Source organism: Scyliorhinus canicula, chromosome 3 (genome assembly GCF_902713615.1).
Source record: "Scyliorhinus canicula chromosome 3, sScyCan1.1, whole genome shotgun sequence".
NCBI lineage: Eukaryota > Metazoa > Chordata > Chondrichthyes > Carcharhiniformes > Scyliorhinidae > Scyliorhinus > Scyliorhinus canicula.
In genome coordinates this window covers 152,719,473-152,738,496 of record NC_052148.1, presented here as the reverse complement: position 1 = coordinate 152,738,496, position 19,024 = coordinate 152,719,473, and the positions used below count along the sequence as shown (strand labels likewise).

The 19,024-nt window shown below is 44.7% G+C and overlaps 1 protein-coding gene across 3 annotated transcripts in view; it reads right to left on the bottom strand.

The window, feature by feature from the left end:
• The window catches only part of kcnip4 (Kv channel interacting protein 4), a 1,191,104-nt gene that overhangs the window by 755,542 nt on the left and 416,538 nt on the right, over positions 1-19,024 (bottom strand). The gene's annotated exons all lie outside the window — the stretch shown is intronic.

Here is a 19,024-nt window from a genome sequence, read left to right as displayed (position 1 = left end):
CATCCATCTCAGGTGTTACTTCACTTGTCGGGGACCCTTGCTATCCTCCTTCCTCCCAATGCATAACACAGGAATAATGAGATTCCGAGAATGATCTGTTCCAATACTCTTGACCCAAAACCGAGGCAACCATACACAAAACAGCAGAAAATATGCTTTGCATTCAAATCATCACTTCAAATTGCAGCACTTAGCAATCAAGTGTACCCCTCTAATTGCTGACTGTTGACCCTCCCTGTAAGTCTCATTTGCTATGAACAATGCTGAAGTGCAGCCCACTCCCAGATGCCAGCAATACAGCAAGTCAATCAAATACTACTGCACAGGATTTGAATTTTGGTAATGATAGCCCTGCTTCCTTTTCAATGTTTGTCTAAATGTCATATTTAATTTTAAGATTTGTGATTTGATATTTATGCAAAATGCATCCACCGCTAACAAAGGGACCCATTTAACTTCCCTTGCTATTTTTAGATCGAGTAGTTGTGAGTAAAAAATAGTTAAAAGGTGACAAAACATTGCACGATTTTTTAGACATTGTGGCTCACTAGTTGGTTGGAAAACAATTGCAATAATTATGGACCACTCCGATTGGCTGCTAGCTAGTTTCTAGCTATCTAGAAAAACATTGGCCCAGATTTTGCAGTTACTGGCAAAGGAATGGCACTCACCATTCATTACACGTACATCTGCCCATTGATTTTCTGGATTGTTGAGCTGTGTTATGAGGGATGTGTGGTTTCAGGATAGTGTCGCAACAGTTGTTTCAGGTGCAGGAGACACCAACTAGTGTGCACTGCCAAGAGAGTCGAAAGCTTATGTAACACTACCTCCAGCAGTGCCACAGAGATCAAACTTGGGCCTTAAAGCGTGGCAAATATATTAAAACATTTAATTCATTGTAAAATCATGAACAGAAAAATATAGAAAGGAAAAGAAAGGTGGGTTTAAGAGAGATGAAAGGGACAACTGGTTTAAAACAAAAACTATTTAAAAAATACCCCTACAATAATCAAATTAGAAAGAATGAGACTCCACGGATGTGAATATTAATTTTAAGCATTAGTTAGATCATATAATTTCATATAATTTATAGTGCAGAAGGAGGCCACTTGGCCCATCAGGTCTTCACCGGCTCCTGGAAAGAGCACCCCACCCAAGGTCAACACCTCCACCCTATCCCCATAACCCAGTAACCCCACCCAACACTAAGGGCAATTTTGGACACTAAGGGCAATTTATCATGGCCAATCCACCTAACCTGCACATCTTTGGACTGTGGGAGGAAACCGGAGCACCTGGAGGAAACCCACGCACACACGGGGAGGATGTGCAGACTCCATAAAGACAGTGACCCAAGCTGGGAATCGAACCTGGGACCTGGAGCTGTGAAGCCATTGTGCTATCCACAATGCTACCGTGCTGCCCACTTGTTTGGCAGTAACTAAAATTTATTATGTTGTTTGAATGCACAAGCTCTAACATTTTCCTTGTGTGTTTAGTGGGTAACGATTGGGAAAAGGACACTTCACACCCAGACTTGGATTTAAATGTTGAGTCTCTTGGTGAAGTAGCAGCATAACTCAGCTTGTGGAGGAGCAGAGAAACTCAGACAGCAATTTTCTGATTTTCAAGTTTAGCTGTTATGTGCAGGCTCCAGAAATTATGTTATAATAAATTAAGCGCTGATAGCCTCACTCTTATCACGACCACAAATTCCAGGGTTAGCTCTCCATACCTACAACAAAGGAAGATTGCTGCTCAGATCAGATTCACATCAGCTGCCCATACCTTTCAGGAGGATCCAGTGGGTCCAGGTACAGTAATAAAATGTTGAAATCAACACCTATATTTTGGGTTTCGGTGGGGCTGAAATTGCAGCTTTTCAGCTCTCATTCTGACTTTGACTTGAAACACTCCTGAGCGCCCCACCTCTGCTGCTTCACTAAACTGAACATCAGCATCTCACTGGCATACAGTACATTTGGACATCTAAGACAAAAATGGTGGGAATTCCTGTGGGTTATACCATCCGACCAGTCCTGTCCCCTTTTTATCCAGATCGGGGTGGATGCAATTGCTGCCTGCATCTACCTGGGAACAAATAGATGTCGAACAGAATCCAGGTTCAACTACAGTCCCTCCCTGAATATCCTGCCCTGCTCTTCTCTCCCACTCATAGAACATAGAACATAGAACAGTACAGCACAGAACAGGCCCTTCGGCCCTCGATGTTGTTCCGAGCAAATGATCACCCTACTCAAACCCACATATCCACCCTATACCCGTAACCCAACAACCCCCCCCCCCTTAACCTTACTTTTTTTTAGGACACTACGGGCAATTTAGCATGGCCAATCCACCTAACCCGCACATCTTTGGACTGTGGGAGGAAACCAGAGCACCCGGAGGAAACCCACGCACACACGGGGAGGACGTGCAGACTCCACACAGACAGTGACCCAGCCGGGAACCGAACCTGGGACCCTGGAGCTGTGAAGCATTTATGCTAACCACCATGCTACCGTGCTGCCCCAAATGTACTGTCATCAGTCTTCCCAAAACTAAGAGTTCAGGGCCTTGTGCTTATTCTACCCTGTTACAACATCCTGGGGCAGTAGGTGGTCAATTCCAACTCCACTTGATCCAGAATCACAACACAGTCAACATTAACTTTTATTTTAAAATACCTAGGCCTAATAACTACAGTCACCAGGTTTGCAAATTTAAACACAATTATTTATTTTATTATTATTTTTATTATTAACAGTAACTATAATTAAATAGACAACAATTACACTGGTTAACTATAATCTAATCTCTAACCTCTCTTTTTAACTCGCCCCACCCACTACACACACATACAGAGAGGAAAGGGGTGTAAAATATTGAAAATAAAAGGATTGTTTCAGATGATGTCTGCCAGTTAGTTTCTTCTTCAGTCTAGGCTTTTAGATGGATGCTGGACGGGATTCTCCATTAGCCGATGGCAAAATCGGGGCGTGCGAGCGGGCGGAGGAAAGCTTCCGACAGCAAAATAGTGGCAGATGTCGGTTTGATGCCAAATCGCGATGCTCCGTCACCTTGAAAATGGCGTCAATGTGATGCACACCACTGGTACTTTAAACACTGTTTGCATATCATTCGTGGGCCCCGCCTCCATTGGGCCAAGTTCCCAAGTCCACGTGTGATCTCCGAAATCGTGAACATAGCGTGGTGGGTGCTAAGAAAGAGAGCATAAGGACAGGGTCCAACACCACCATTCTTCACCGACAGTCATACCGCTGGCTGGGGGACTTCTGCCAGGGCTGTAGGGAGTTGTGGGAGGTGGCCAGGAGGTGGCTGTGTGGTCAGGGTGGACGCGTACCCAACACCATTACCACAGCCATGCATGCCGCTGACAGCCCGCTTTAAACCTGGTGCCATGGGTCATATAGGTGACCCCCCAAGGTCACCCCATTGGTGCCCTCTCACCCCAACTGACCCATCGGCTGTATGGGCACACTCCAGCACAATCAGTGCCATCTGTTTTGGCTTTCATAAGTGTGTGTGTGGGGGGAATATGCAACTGCAGCTTGTCAGCCTCCTGAGTGTCAATCCCGCACTGTTTTTCATTGGAATCGATTGTGCTCCATGTGGCGCCGGTGCGAGCCCCTCAATGGTAGCGGAATCGGTCCAGGTGCAGCGCCAATCTTTCTGTCGTGTAACTCCACCAATTCTCCATTGGCGTCAGCACTTAGTCTCAGAAATGGAGAATTGCACCAGTTATTTTTTCTTTCACCTTGTAAAGGTTTTCACCATAGACTCCCAGAAATAGAAGATAGCTAGCATTCGAGGGAGAGACAGCGTCTTCTTTCAGGGTCTTGAAGCCTCTGCCTTTAGACAGAAGGCAGCAAAGCAGAGAGGCTGAGAAGCTTCTGCCTTTATACAGTAGGCAGCCGAGCGGCGAGAGAGAGCTGCTTCCACCTTTAGGGTCCAGTGGCTTAGAAAGAAAGAAAGAAAGAACAGTACAGCACAGAACAGGCCCTTCGGTCCTCGATGTTGTGCCGAGCAATGATCACCCTACTCAAACCCACGTATCCACCCCATACCCGTAACCCAACAACCCCCCCTTAACCTTACTTTTTAGGACACTACGGGCAATTTAGCATGGCCAATCCACCTAACCCGCACATCTTTGGACTGTGGGAGGAAACCGGAGCACCCGGAGAAAACCCACGCACACACGGGGAGAACGTGCACAGACTGCGACCCAGCCGGGAATCGAACCTGGGACCCTGGAGCTGTGAAGCATTTATGCTAACCACTATACTACTGTGCTGCCCCTTCTGCCTCTTCTGGGTTCTCTCCAAAAAACCCTATCTGACCACCTGACAGGAACCAATCACTGTAGAATGCCCAGCAGAATATTGGGCGCGATTCTCCGCAAATGCGGAGAGTCGTAAAGGCTGCCGTGAAACTGGCCGTGTTTCACGGCAGCCTCCGCGCCCCCTCCCGGGACCCGATTCTCCTCCCCGGTCGGGGCTAGCAGCGGGGCCCCGTGAACAATGGCATCGCAGGCTTAGCGACGGTCGCGGCGGCTGACGCACACGATGACGTCAGCCGCGCATGCGCGGATTGGACGGCTCCAACCCGCACATGCGCGGATGATGTCATCACGCATATGCGTCAAACCCGTGCATGCGCGGGCCGTCATGCCCCTCAGCCGCCCCGCGGACTGATCCTGCGGGGCGGCGGAGGAACAAAGAGTGCGTGGGTTTCGGACCCGCTGCCCGCGATCGGTGCCCGCGACCGTGCCAATCGGTGCCATGGTTGTCGGGAACGGCACTTTGCCGCCGTTTTCACGAACGGTGAGAGCAGGTGTGTTTGCGTTCGTGAAAACGGCCATAAAGGCCTGGGAACTCGGCCCATCGGATAGGGGAGTATCGCCGTAAAAAAATAGGAAGGGCCCTTACAACCTGCAGATTCAGAAAATGCCCCACCGTATAAAGTAGTGAGTAATTAAGAAGCCATAAGAAAAGTAAGAACCAAATTTATTTAAATTCACAGAAGAATCTGATGCCCTTTGAATTCAGTTTGAATTTTCAATCCATCTTCAATCATGCCTCAACTCTGTATTTCAAAAAATGAAATTCAGTTTGTAAAAAAAAAGATCAAATTTGTTAGCACTTCCAGTTCCACTGCTATCCATTTATACAACTGCAATATACAGAACTGCAAAATAAGTTAGATGATTGAGATTGAGAAGTTGCAACAATTTCAGGAAGGCATGATCATTTAGATTATAGAAATTATCCAAAATCAATACGTTGAATTCATTCAGGTTCACGCCCATTTCAATTTATTAACACAAACGAGAATTCTATTGTTCAAATAAGCTAATTGATTTTTTTTGTTTTTTTTTAATTTAGAGTTTCAAATTTATTTTTTCCAATTAAGGGGCAATTTTGCATGGCCAATCCACCTATCCTGCGCATCTTTGGGTTGTGGGGGCGAAACCAACACAAACACGGGAGAATGTGCAAACTCCACACGGACAGTGACCCAGGTCCGGGATCGAACCTGGGACCTCGGTGCCGGGAGACAGCAATGCTAACCACTATGCCACTGTGCTGCCAAAGCTCAGTGATTTGAGCACATCTTTGTCACACAAACATTCATCTTCAATAGGCTGGGAATGCTACTCAATACTCTTGCCTCCTACCCCAACGCAGGTGCTGGACGGTTTGACAGTGGATGCCTACTCTGGCCTGGTATGGGGTACTGGGTCTCACAAGAGCTGTCTGTTCAAGGCCTTAAAAAAAAGAACTTAAAAAAAAATTACTTGAGCAAAGTTTCAGCAATCCAGGCCATGATTTCCTTCTGAAGCTGACACACCAGGAGCAGAATTTCAATCCCTGAGTGACAAATACAAATTGATGATCCTGAGTCCCCAGCAAAGAGAAATCATTCTTGCTAACAAGACTCGCTTAAATTTCCCCTTCACCTTCTCCATTTTTTTGGAAACAATCCCCAATTTGTTCATTCAGACAGACCAGATACAGCGAATCGAGAAAGGCAACCTTCTTTCAGAAATACATCAAAAAATAATCCATTATCCACTTTACAGCAAGAACTTCAATATTGAAAAAAATATGCTATCTAGTTTGCGAGTCAGGAAAGTCACATATTGACGATACTGTAGTCAAGTTGAAATATCAGTCATTACTGTGATTGAGACTAAATCCCCTGACTGCAATAAAATATTTGTTGCTACAGTTAATAACTCACCTTTCTATAACCTATTTGAAATCTAAGCTGGGAGTTGCGGCTTGGCTAAACAGTTTAACTTTGTTATATACTCTGTCAACTCGTACATTTGGCTAACAGTCACCATTGTTCATAATGGTGACATTGTCCCAGTGTTAGTTTTGCTTTCAGTTTAGGTATCAAAAATAAAATATCCTGTTGGTGCAACTGAAGATCTCACAGCATATGTAATTGGAACATCTGGAATGGCAGAAATGCAGATTCAAAGTGTCCCTTTGTTGGGAATGGTCCAAATTGTGTTCATGTCGACCCAGGGAGTGCATTCAAATGGGTTTACAATTTTGTTTTGACAGGCCACAGATTCAGACTTCCTAAAGAGTTCAAACAAAACCACATGGAAATCCAATGACACAGAATTTTTGGACCCAATTGTCTATTCCCTTGTTTTACCTTCTGCATATTGCATGCTCAAAGTACTGTCATGGTCTCAGATTTCAATCCTTGGTCACTAAGGAAAGAAATATACCTACCGATTCAGCAAAAGGGCTGCAATTAGTTAAACGAAGCCTTCAACGAGAAGAGCAAAATATAATTAGCATACCTGAAGGTTAGAAGTAGATCCAATTAAGTAGAACTGCTGTAAAGTCAATGAGAATGACATTGTTCTTCAATGGTAGCACAGATGCTCAATAGCCTGCTTAAAACTCCACATGATTTTGAAATAAGTATCCGATCCAGATAGGATCCAAAAGTTAATCACATGAATCAGAATGGCATTTTACTGATGGAAACCAGCAGCGGAAGAATATTTAAAGGATGATAGGGTTCTTGTCTTTGAGTCACAAGGTTGCGGTTTCAAGTCCCACTTCTGAGACTTCAGTGCTAAATCGAGTCTGCAACTCCAGTGCAGTGCTGCACTATTGGAGGTGTCTGCTTTTGGATGAAATGTCTAGCTGAAACACCTTTCAACTTCTCAAGTGGACATAAAAGATCTCATTGTTTTGCACTATTTTGAAGCACAGCAGGGGGGTCCGTGGTGTCCTTGTCAATATTTATCTCTCAGTCAACACCTCTAAAATATTATTGCAACACTGCTGATTGTAGGGCCTTGCTGAAAGCAAACAGTCTGCCCTATTTGTTACATTACGATTGTGCCTATAATTCAAAAGTACTGTAAAACGTCTGCAACACACTTTGGAAATTTTGACCTTGTGAATGGTGTTATATAAGTTAAACTTTTGTTTTTTTCAAAGCAAAATTACAGTAACATATTAATGGATGATGAATCTGGAACAATAAAATAACTTATTTGTTCCTTCCAAGGTATTAATAGATAACAGAAAATGTGGTGGTGCAAAAGGATAAACAAAATGGGAAGAAATCAATTGTAATAAATGTTGTATTAAGTGCTCCCAGGGAGGACTGTGGTAGTAACAAATTCCATAAGCCTTGTAGAAAAATTTCCCATTTGACGTCACATTTTTCTCAGCTTTGGAATACACAGAAGCTCTGACAATGCTGTTTTTCACGTACAACTTAATTAGGAATTAAGTTACTGCCTCAACTGCATACAGTAAAACAACACCACTGACAGCATAATAAACATCTCTGATTCAGTGAGGTATTGAATAAAATCACTTTCAATAATAACACCTTATTCACTTTCCTATTAGAGCATACTGTCACCTTTTATATGTGGTTTGAGGAATAGATCAGCAAAAACACTTGATGAATAAAGACCAGGGTATGTTCAGAAATGTATATAAACTCTTGAAAGGTGATGAAGAGAATTTTAGGATAAAATTAAGAAAATCTGTTAACTTAGTTTCACATAACTTATTCAATGAGATATGTAATTGCTCTCTCACTTGATACTCCTAGTGATCCAAGACTGGTGCAATTTTTTTCCTGAGATTTAAAGATTTTCCCTGGTGATTTGTGAAATGACTCAAAACAAGCTATGATTAATACCCAGAATTGGCAAACCATCAATGATATAAACCTTTTGAAACTTCTTTTAATATTTGAAAATAATTACACTGACAATTTCAGTCCTACAATAAAACTGACCATATTTCAGCATATGTAAATATACATAGAAAATAGAAGCAGGAGGAGGCAATTCAGCCCTTCAAGTCTTCTCCGCCAATCATCATGAGCATGGCTGATCGTCGAGTTCAATACCCTGATTCGGCCTTCCCTCCCATATCCCTTGATTCATTTAGCCCCAAGAATTATATCTAATTCCGTCTTGAAACTATACGTTTTGGCGTCAACTACTTTCTGTGGTATTTAATTCTACAGATTCACCACTCTCTAGGTGAAGACATTTCTCTTCACCTCAGTCCTAAAAGTTTTACCCCTTATCCTCAAACTATAACCCCTAGTTCTGGACTCCCCCACCATCGGGAACATTCTTTCTGAATGCTCTTGCTCTTTATAATTCTTGTTTGAAACTTATTGTTCATTCCTCCAAGATAGCACATTCGATGTACGCCTTTCTACCACAATTTTTGCTTTGTGCATCTTTCCTTCAGCAATGCGTGCCCAGTTTTTGCACATCGGTCACAATTTCAAACCGGTGCCTGTGTTCGGGTCTCAGTTGACATTTGATGTATTTTAGTGCTCGAGCTTAATTGCTGCATTTCCTTCGTTGCTGGTTCAATAGTGATCACAGCTTCTAAAGTCTTCTTTTGGTCTAAGTTGCTCTCTGTTAACAGTGTCTTCTGGAAAGTTTTGCTTCTTGGCCCACACACAAGTCTGTCTCTAATGGTGTCATTCAAGATATCTCCAAATTCACAGTATTCAGTTAATTTGATCAACGTAGCTACGAACGGTTTGATTGATTCACCTTTTGCTGGTTACATTTGTGGAACCTGAGCCTCTGGGTGATGACCAAGGGCTCAAGCAAGAAATCGCCCTTTGCACCAGACTTCGCAAGAGTTTGCAAATCCCCCCCCCCCCCCCCCCCCCCCCACCTGCCCCATCATGCTCAGGAAAGGCAGGATTACTATTTCTGCTGCAACTTTGTTCTCCTGGACAAAGTATTCAAATCTGTTTATGAGCTTAGCGCTCGCTGCTTTCTTCATATAGGGTGTCAAATAACCCTGCCATTTTACTATGGGAAGGCTCACTACAGACGCCACAAGGATGTTGGCATTACCTTGCTTCTTTTTGTTACTTTCAAACAAAGTAAGCCTGAGTTTAGCCTGTTCCTTTCTCAGTTTTGCAAAGGGTGTCGCAAAACTCCCCAAGCTCTCAATTAATTGTTGCAGGGTATTTTTTACTTTACTTGCTTCTCACAGTAGAGGGCGCATTGTTCCAGAACTTTCTGGGCAGAGCACGTGGCAAACTTTATTTGATGCTGTTTTCGGCAAAACCTTTGTTCAACTTTTTTGCCTTCAATGGTTACTGCTAGAATTCACAGCCCACATTGCCAACTTTGGTACAGTGATGTTTTTATCCTCTTAATCCTTTTGTATAGCAACAGTATGGATCAAAGATTTTTCTTTCTCTGCCGGATTTTTGCAGTTCTTTTTCGGGTGTTTGCAATTTGGATCAACCGCATTGTCGCAGGTTTTCTTTGTAGCATTTTCAAAGGACAGACTTGCAGACCACAAAGGTACAAACAAGAACGTTATTGGAAATGTGCCTTCTCTATAGGTTACATTGAGGATGTGGAACACTTTCCTGAAAACAACTGAGCCTGGGTGCTCTGAGAAAGCCTTGATGACTACACAGGTGCAATCTATAAACATCTGTATTTCAGGCAATGCCACCGTGGTCCCGAATCTGATCATTTTCTAGGCCTGACTGCCTAATCAGTGTGAAATGTAAGGCACTGCTCTACCCTCTGGAAATAAGAATCCATCACCTGCATGTTACAATAATTGGTTGCTAACGGAGGGACCATGAATGCCACCAGATTATGCCTGAAACAGGTTTAATCCAGATAATCGGTGTCCATCACATCGCAAAGGCCTCAGTTCTTGTTCCAGCATTCTGCATAGGTCAGTGACCATTTGTCTTGACAGTTGCAGCCTTCTCAGACACTGGTGTTCCAACATCTCCAGGAATCGAGGTGGTGTATTTTGTGGCTCTAAGTTAATGAACTTTAAGGCAGGGAGCCAAGTAAAAAAAATGGTTTCCCAACCCACCTCCTTTCATCCCACACCTAACCTGTCTCCATTTGTTCCCCCTGTAAAATCTACCCCAAAGTATTTTCCTCTCTGCACTTTGAGGTGGATAACACCTTCTTTGAACTGCCTCATTATGCTTAGGCGCCCCCCTCATTTGCATCCCATTGCAACCTCATGCCGCTGGTGCTCCTCTGCCCCCACTTTCCCTGTAGCTGATGCAGTGACTCTCTCTCCCATTCTCTCCTCACTGGTGGAGTCAGATTCTGAAAGCAAGCCATCCATTTAGCTGGAGCCTTCATGCCGTAATGGCTTTCAACAACACCACTCTACCACTGCTACAGCCAATCCCCCATCCCAAGCCTTCTCTCATTGCAGGGGACCCGGGAGACACCCTTCCATTTGCAGCCCTCCATATGGGCCTTACATGTTGCAATCCCACGGAATTGCAGAGGTACCAACCCTCTGATTCTCTAACTTCAGCCTGTCTGCTTGGAAATGCAGCAGAACTAAGCGTTACAGCCAACACTCAAGTGCCATTGAGCTCTCCCCTGCATTGAATGGGTAAACAGTTGCACCATGAAAAATGCACATTGCACAAACATACAAAATAGGAACAGGAGTAGACCATTCAGCATCTCAAGCCTGCTCTGCCATACAACACGTAACCTTCTTTGATTCCCTTGCCCAACCTGAACCTATCCACCTCTGTCTTTAAACTATCCAGTGATCCTGCTTCCACAACCTTCTGAGGCAGAGTTCCAAAGCTACACAACCCTCTGAGAAAATAATTCTCCTCATCTCTGTCCTACAAGGGTGACCCCAAATTATAAAACAGTGCTCCCTAGTCCTAGACTCACCCACAAGATTAAACATGCTTTCTATATCCACCTTGTCAAGACCATTCAAGATCTTATACACTTCAATCAAATCACTCTCACACTTCTAAACTGCAGTGAAAACAAGCTCAACCTATCTAGTCTATCCTCATAAGCAACCCATTCATTCCAGGTATCAATCTAGAATCTGGATAGAAAACTGGTTGGCAGAGAGGAAACAAAGAGTAGGGATTAATGGGTCCTTTTCAAATTGGCAGCCAGTAACTAGTGGGGTACCACGGGGATCGGTGCAGTGACCCCAGCTATTCACAATATATATTAATGATTTGGATGAGGGAACAAAATGCAACATCTCAAAGTTTGAAGATGATACCAAATTAGGTGGGAGGGTGAATTGTGACGAGGATGCAGGGATCCTCGAGTGGGCAAACCAATGGCAGATGCAGTATAATTTGGATAAGTGTGAGGTTGTTCACTTTGGAAGCAAAAACAGGAAGGCAGATTACTACCTGAATGGTTGTAAATTGGGAGAGGGGAGTTGCAGCGGGATCTGGTTGTCCTTGTACACCATTCGCTGAAGGTGAACATGCAGATGCAGCAGGCGGTAAAGAAGGCTAATGGTATGTTGGCCTTCATTGCAAGAGGTTTTGAGTGTAGAAGCAGGAATGTGTTGCTGCAATTGTACATGACCTTGGTGAGGCCACACTTGGGAGTATTGTGTGCAGTTTTGGTCTGCTTCTCTGAGGAAGGATATTCTTGCTCTCGAGGTAGCGCAGCAAAGGTTTACCAGACTGATTCCTGGAATGGCGGGACTGTCATATGAGGAGAGATTGACGAGGTTGGGATTGTTCTCGCTGCAGTTCAGAAGAATGAGGGGGGATCTCATAGAGACCTATAAAATTCTAACAGGAATAGGCAGGGTAGATGCAGGGAAGATGTTACCAATGATGGGTGTGTCCAAAACCAGGGGTCACAGCCTGTGGATTCAGGGTAAACCATTTCGGACAGAGATAAGGGTTTCTTCACACAGCGTGGTGAGCCTGTGAAATTCATTACCACAGGAAGTAGTTGCTGATAAAACTTTGAATATATTCAAGAGGCGGCTGGATATAGCTCTGGGGGAGAATGGGATCAAAGGCTATGGGGAGAAAGCAGGATTAAGGTACTGAGTAGGATGATCAGCCATGATCGTGATGAATGGTGGAGCAGGCTCGAAGGGCCAAAAGGCTCCCTCCTGCTCCTATCTTCTATGTATCTATGTACGGACCTCCTCTGAACCACATCCAATGCATGTACATCCTTCATTAAATAAGGAGACCAAAACTGCACATAGTATTCAAAATGTGGTGTTGCCCTTTTTAGCTGAAACATAACATCATTACTTTTGTGTTCAATTCCACTCATAACAAAGGAAAGCATTCAATTAGTCTTCTTGATTACTTGCTGTATGTGCCGTATGTAACTTTTTGTGACTCATGCCTAACAACTAGATCCCTCTGCACCTCAGAATTCTACAGTGATTCTCAATTTAAGTAATACTGTACTTATCCTTCCTGAACACCTTCACATTTTCCCACAATGTACTCCATGTGCCAGATTTGTGCCCACTCACTCAACCTATCTATATGTGTCTGCACACTTATCTCTTCATCACAACATACTTTCCTATCTATAATTGTTTCATCTGCAAATTTAGTTACCATGCCTTTGCATCCATCATCTACGTCATTGATGTAAATTTTAAAAGGTTCAGGCCCCAGCTCACACCCCTGTGGGACACTCTCCTGACAATCAGACAAAAAGGCATTTATGCACACACTCTGTTTTCTGCCAATCAGCCAATCTTCTATCCTTGCTAATATGTTACCCCCATGAGTTTTTATTTTCCATGATAACCTCTGATGATCAAATGCATTCTGGAAATCCAAGTACAGCATTCCTTTTCAATATGGTGCCCGGATCCAATGGCAACTTTCATGCCATCAGGCCTGCCCTGCCATGGAATATGACACAGAACACCTAATTGCATAATTAATAAAGTCAGGGTTAGAGGATATGGTGTGTTTTCCCATCAGCTTCCGCAGCGCAAAACACTCCATGGGCTGGATTCTTCATCAGCGGGATCTTCCGTTTTGCCAGCAGCGGTTTCGCGGCAGCATGGGGATGCCCACAATGGGAAACACCATTAGCCGGTTGCTGGGACAGAGAATCCCACTTCCAGTGGGGGGACACCGCACTAGAAAATGGGTGTGATGAGACGGCGAATCCTGCCCCACGTTCTAGACCTGCCAAACGACTTAGTCCCAGATGGGATAATTCCACCTCTAGTCTTCATTGATGGTCAATTTCTAGGGTTTTTCCTCTCTGGACCTTCCTGGATCATAGGATAGATAATAGAATCCCTACAGTGCAGAGGGAGGCCATTCGGCCCATTGAGTTTGCACTGACCCATCAGAAGACCACCCTACCCAGGTCCAATCCCGCACTCTATTCCTGAAACTTTAACCTAAGGGGCAATTTGTCATGGCCAACCCACCTAACCTGCACATCTTTGGACTGTGGGAGGAAACCAGAGCATCCGGAGGAAACCCACACAGACACGGGGAGAAAGTGCAAACTCCACACAGTCACCCAAGGTCGGAATCGAACCTGGGTCCCTGGTGCTGTGAGGCAGCAGTGTGCCACCATGCCTGCCATTCACTTCCCCCATTTCTCAAATTACTAATTTCATCTCTTACCTAGTCTCCACTCTTTGATATACCACATCATGGAAAATGGTGAAACCTGTATAGAGTTTGGTAAATTGACTGCTTATCAGCTCAATTGTCCACCCACCACCAGCTTGATTGACCCTAATCCTGCTGCCTGATTGCTCCTGGTTGGTTGATAGTGGGACAATACGGTGGAATCTGCTCTGACCCATTACCTCACTGAGCACATTACAACAGGGCAGGTAAAGTTCCGCACACCTTGGAAGGTGGAAATCTCCTGTCCGCTGGCTGCGGTATCCAGCATGGCGCGCCCTTGGCGGCAGCAGGATTCTCTCTTCCCACAGCCAGCCAATGAGGTTTCCCATTGTGGCCACCTCACGCCATCAGGAAACCCGCGGGTGTGGGTGAGCTGCCGGTGGACCAGAAGATCCCGCCGACGGACAATTCCGCTTGTCTATCTTTAGGAAAGAGTAATGGAAACCAACAATTCATTATTAACAGGAAAATATTAATTTTCTTAGTTTTTTTTTTTATTCATAATGTCCTACCTTTGTTAATTGATCCTGCATTTCACACTGTTTGGTATTTGCAAAGACTGTTATTATACACTGCTCATTAACATTTCTCAACCCTAGGCTGACATATATAGGTTCCTCACAGTAAGCAACATCTTGGTGTAGGTGTGTTCCCCAGTCTAATAATTAGCGTGCAGAATATAGAACATGGGCTTTGAGGACATTTCTGAAAAGGTCACTACAGCTGCTACAAAATACTGAAAAACTGATCAAATTCCTGATGAGTGAACACAGGCATTTTTTTTTTTTACAATGTGCTGATTGTTCAGCTCATGATAATGCACATTGCAAAAGATTCTTACAAAATGTAAAGAATATAAATGCTATGGATTGCCACATGGCTCCAATAATAGCCCAGCAGAAGGGCAAGGATTTGTTTACGCTGCTCTCCTGCTTACCTTGTAAGTTCCTGGTCAGCAGTGAAAGTGGTTGAACGTCTCCTGCACCTATAAAGATCAACTTTGCCAAGGGGGTGCCGCAAAGGGCAGCTATTCCATATATTAGGATTCCCTGCTCTGTGGCACAAAGAGATCCAATATAGAACTTGAGGGCTGTGATTCGAGCCACATGACACATACTGGCCATCAGATGGACAGAAGTGGATCCCACTGGGAGGAACAAAGTGAGGGCCTTTCAGAATCTCAGGTTATGGGCAGGGTCTTATTGCGGCATCAGAGCTCTTGGCTGCCAGCTGAAGAGCTGACGAGAGATCCATATCCTACTTTTCAGGGAGTCTCCCTGAACCACCAGCCAATCAGCTAGCGGCAAGACCAACGATGGAATTTCCCCTGGAATAAAATCCCAGCGGCAAACATCTCACTTAACGAGAGCTGCCAGGCAACGAGAGGCCGGAAGGTCTTGTACTCAGCAGCCCCACAGAGGAGGTAGAAACAAAATGCTGGAAAACCTCAGCAAGTTTGGCAATATCTATGGAGAGAGAGAAACAGAGTTAACGTTGAATCCGATATGACAATTTCAGTCTTGAAACATTAACTCTGTTTCTCCCTCCACAGATGCTGCCAGACCTGCTCAGTTTTTCTAGCATTTTGTCTTTATTTCAATCTACAACATTCACAATATTTTGCTTCTATTATTACTTTTATCACAGGGGACCTAGAGTCTGCTGCAGGAAAAACATCTACCAGACTCCTAGGTTCACAGAGTGACACAGGCCCCAGATAATTTTGGGACTGGTGGTGGGAGGGAGGTTGCGATGGAGGGTTGTGCTTTGTGGGTCGTTGAGAGAAGGGTCTATGGGTAGGGGGATCAGCAGCAAGGGCAGGAGGCAGGCTCTCAGTCAACCCTCTCTTTCCCTCTACTAATTCTGGGGAGCCACCATCCCACCTAATTGCATGACCTTCCCACCACCAAGCTCATCACCAGTAAGAGCTCAAGGTTCATCGTTTGTGTGGACTTCAGGTAGCAGAGGTATGACTGCTACCTTCCTTGGTGACTTCTCAAGTTTCAAAAAAGCTCAGACTTCGAGGACAATAATGGTCATTTTCCAGAATATTTGCTGTGTACAGTCTGTATCCATTTGGGACCAAGAACACTTAACGACATGAAAAGACAATTAGACCAACATCAGCCTATCCCTTCATCATAGTTCAATGCCATCTTTACAATTTCTCTGAATATCCCTTAACCTTTCATCCAATGGGACATTCAATGGCTCTTAAATCTATTTATACTGCATAACTCAAGCAGGAAAGGCTATGGAATTGACCAGGGAGGTCATGCAAGTTGCCAGTGAGGCAGACTTGGAAAAAGGATTCTGAACAAATGGCCTCACAGAAGAAAAATGCTTTGTAAATACAAGTATTGCCTTTGCTTATATTGGTGGAACAAGAGCTGCATTTTCATGTACAACAGTCATTTTCAAACCTAGTATCACAACCTGCAGGTGGGTCATGGGCAGGTGTCGGGAGGGTCGCGGGGCCATGCATTGTGGCATTCCCAATTGTGGGACATGCAGCGAGGCATTCCTGATCACACAAAGCAGTGTCCAACGGCGCATTCAGCTTTTAAAAATGCCGGCAGCGACTGGATTTCAGAATGCTGGCCGTTCTGCGCATGCATGCCGCCTCAGCACTGTGCAGGTCCGGAGCCCAGTGAGGCAGAATGCCTCCTCCTGAAATCCGCGCACTGACCCAGGAGTAGACTTTTTTTCAAATCGCTGGAGTTTTCCTGCATGGAGCGGTGGCAGAGATCAGGCCATGCGGCCTGAACACTGGAGTCACGTGTTCTGGGCACGAGAAAGATTCCTCCATTTTGCAGCTGCCAGCAGTGGTTGCGTGAACTTCAGGGCCTCTGGTGAACAACTCATGAAGAAGAGGCTGAAAACAGGAACAGAGCAGCATAAAGATGATTATTTGCAGTATGGGCTATTAATTATGCCACTGCAAATTAGGATTCAAAGTTCATGGGCTGGATTCTCTGTTGCTCAACGCTGAAATCAGGAATGGCGATTGGGCGGAGAATAGCTCCCAATGCCGAATTCGTGGCAGGTGCCGGTTTGATGGCAAATTGCGATCCTCTGCCCCCTTGAAACCGGCGTCATTGCGACGCACGCCACACGTAGTTGCAACCATGTTCGCATCTCACTGACGGGTGTACGGGGTTCCCAACAGAGCCGTCCATATGTGCTCTCAACAGTCATGAACCTGGCATGGTGGCTGCAAAGAGACAGAGAGAAGGCGTTCGGACAGTGTCCAGCACCGACATACTTTGCTGACAGTCGTGCCATTGGCCGGGGGGCTTCTGCCAGGGCTGGGGAGGGGTGGGGGGGGGAGAGTAGCGGGAGGTGGCCAGCAGGTAGGCTGTGGGGTCGGGTTGGACAGGGCTGCAGACCAGCACAACCAATGCCGTCTTTTCAGCTACGATCGGTGTGTGTTTGGGGGGTATATAGTGTACGTGCGGCAGCAGCTTGTCAGCTCTATGCATGTGCATCACGGACCTGCCAATTCCCACACCATTTTCCATGCAATCTGCATGTGTTCCATGTGGCACCTGTGTTAGCCCCTCACCGGTAGCAGAATCGATGCGGGTTTGACGCCAATTTTTCTGATGTGAAACTCCACAGATCCCCCGTTGACGTCAGCACTGCGACTCAGAAACAGAGAATCCAGTTCCATGTGTATTATATGCATGGAAGCACTGGCAAACAAAAGATTAAAACTCTCAAAACTTCAGACATTTGAAGACTAAGCATGGCGAGTTCTAGGACAGACCTCTTTATTTTGTTCAATGGATGCAGTGAGATCTTAAATCATCAGCAGAGGCCATTATCAGAAATGCAACATTGAATAACAAAGCAAGTGAGATCGTGAGGATTAAGCAGACTCACCTGCAAATTAAAGGTAAATGAAAATGGTGGGTTGCGAATTTCATGCAGTGTGTGTCGCAAACATCGGCCAACATGAGTCAAGAAGGTCGGCCGTGTGGGTCGCGAAGGTTAACCGGTGTGGGTCACATAGGTTGGCTGGCTTGGTCCTGAAGGATAGACGGTTGGTAAAAATGGGACTTTTCACAGTAACTTCATTGCAGTGTTAATGTAAGCCTACATGCGACAATAAAGATTATTATTATTATTCTGCACCTCTATGGCTGCAGCATAATGCCTTCAGCAGTCCCTTGCTTCTATGCAGATCTACCACCATTATGCAGCTACAGTGCATCCTGCCCCTGAACATATGGCCTTCTCCCACTCCTTCTCAATATCCTCCTCCTCCTCTCTTCACTGGAAGATGTGTCTCCCATGGAGACCACTATCCTCTTGTTATTCAGGCCAACAAGCTGAAGTGCAAATGAGGGACTAAGAGCGCAAGTCTGCAGGCTAATATTAGCCTTAAAACAAAAGAATCTACTCAAAACACACCTACTAACAATGACTAACAACATTCACACAGCTTGCACTGCTGAAGTAAAACAAAAAACCTTTAAACCCACTCTAACATCAAACCATTGAAAAAAAACAAGTTTCCCAACTGGCATTCTTCCCATTCTCTGTCGATATTATTTCAGTCAGCAATTATAATGGATGTCAATTGGACTGTTAATGAGCTTAACTAAACAATCATTCACAATTAGCATATGATGGGCGGCTCCAAATTTCTAGTGCCTCCTGTCGAGCAAATTATTGCTTTCCAGCATGATGAAGTTAGGAACACGTCCCAACATCATTGTGCCTCACAATCTGTTAGCGGGGGCGTGGAACTGTCTCATTTCTGAACTATATTATTCAGCCCATAGTGCAGGAGGTAACATATTTGTATGGATAAAGGATTCATTAGCTAACAGGAAGCAGAGAGTAGGGATAAATGAGTCTTCTTTGGGTTGGCAAACCATAACTGATGTATTGCTCCAGGGATCACATGTTATGCGAGGGCGATATTAGGAAATTGGGTCCAGATGTGGAATCGAAGATGTAGCCTCGATATCCTTTTTCGAATATGTTGACAAGAATTGCACAGAGTACTCTTAAGTGTAGAGTTTGGTACCAAGGCTCGATACAT